The sequence below is a fragment of the Mizuhopecten yessoensis genome, unplaced genomic scaffold, assembly GCF_002113885.1.
Source record: "Mizuhopecten yessoensis strain PY_sf001 unplaced genomic scaffold, ASM211388v2 scaffold714639, whole genome shotgun sequence".
Classification (NCBI taxonomy): domain Eukaryota; kingdom Metazoa; phylum Mollusca; class Bivalvia; order Pectinida; family Pectinidae; genus Mizuhopecten; species Mizuhopecten yessoensis.
In genome coordinates, this window is record NW_018479221.1 from 549 (window position 1) to 2,024 (window position 1,476).

A 1,476-nucleotide genomic window follows, 5' to 3' on the forward strand; every position below is an offset into this window, starting at 1 on the left:
GCTAACTAATACCCCCGCTGCTATTTAAACCAGAACTGTAAGTTAAAGGCTTACTAAAGCAAAGCATTGCAAAGCAATCCATAGTCTCCCATAGTATGAAGTATCTGCACAAAGGGGCATACCTCCATTACAAAGGGTCGAAATCCCAAATTAAAATGCCGATTCACAACTACATAAGATACCGATCGTTCATGCAAAATTTCAATGAAATCCACTTGTTAGTTAAGGAGGAGTTGTACTGACAAGTTTTTCTAACAAAAGGGGCATAACTCCATCAAAAGAGTCGAAATCCCAAATTAAAATGCCGATGCACAACAACAAAAGATACCGATCATTCATGAAAAGTTCCAATGAAATCCACCTATGTGTTAAGGAGGAGTTGCACGGACAAGTGTTTCGCCTAAGGGGCATACCTCAATCAAAAGGGTCGATATCCCAAAATTAAAATGCTTGTGCACAACTACATAAGATACCAATCAACCTGTTAGTTAAAGAGGAGGAGTTGTGCGGACAAGTATTGCGCACAAAGGGGCATAACTCCATAAAAAAGGGTCGAAATACCAAATTAAAATGCCGGTGCACAACTACATAAGATACCGATCATTCATGCAAAGTTTCAATGAAATCCACGTTAGTTAAGGAGGAGTTGTACTGACAAGTATTTCGAACAAAGGGGCATAACTCCATCAAAAAGATTCCAACAACAAAAAATAACGATCGTTCATGAAAGGTTTAAATGAAATCCGCCTGTTAGTTAAGGATGAGTGTTTCGGGCAAGTGACTGTGGACGACAGACAGGGTTATTCCAGTATACCCAAACCCTAACTTCGTTGCGGGGGTATACTAATATTAAACATTTGATATAGCGCCCTATCTAGCTAGAATAAGCCACTCTAAAGCACTTTACAGTACATAGATCAACAATGAACACAATTAGCATATACATTAATCAATACAATTTTGTCGAATTCGCAGGAGCTGCCTTATCAGGCGATAACTACTAGTCCTATTTCACCTGGCTAATATCTACCAATGAGTGTATGCCTGTGTGTGTGCTGGATATGTATTGTGTTCTGTTTGTATTAGGACTGTGCTTCCAGCAGCACAATTAATAGTGCCTCCTCACTTGAATGCTACAGCATCGATACCGCAACACCAACCCCAAACCATTTTATACTCAAACTGGATTGTTGGAGTTGTGTGGGCAGGAGAAAAACACTTTCTCTGAATATTCCATGTTAACCACTCGACCAATCTGTCCATTTATTTTCATGCACTGCTTCATCTGGAAAGCGGTTGCTTGTGACTGTTTTTAATCAGAATTTCAAAAGTCAATATCATTTGCTGTAGAAAACAATAGGGAGTCAGCCCAATTCATGTTGGACAATAAAGCGTGTACACTGTTATCAGAAATCCTAGCTTGGGATAGCTTTTTGAGGTCCAAATCTCAAAAGTCCATGTCACTTTTGTCATGTC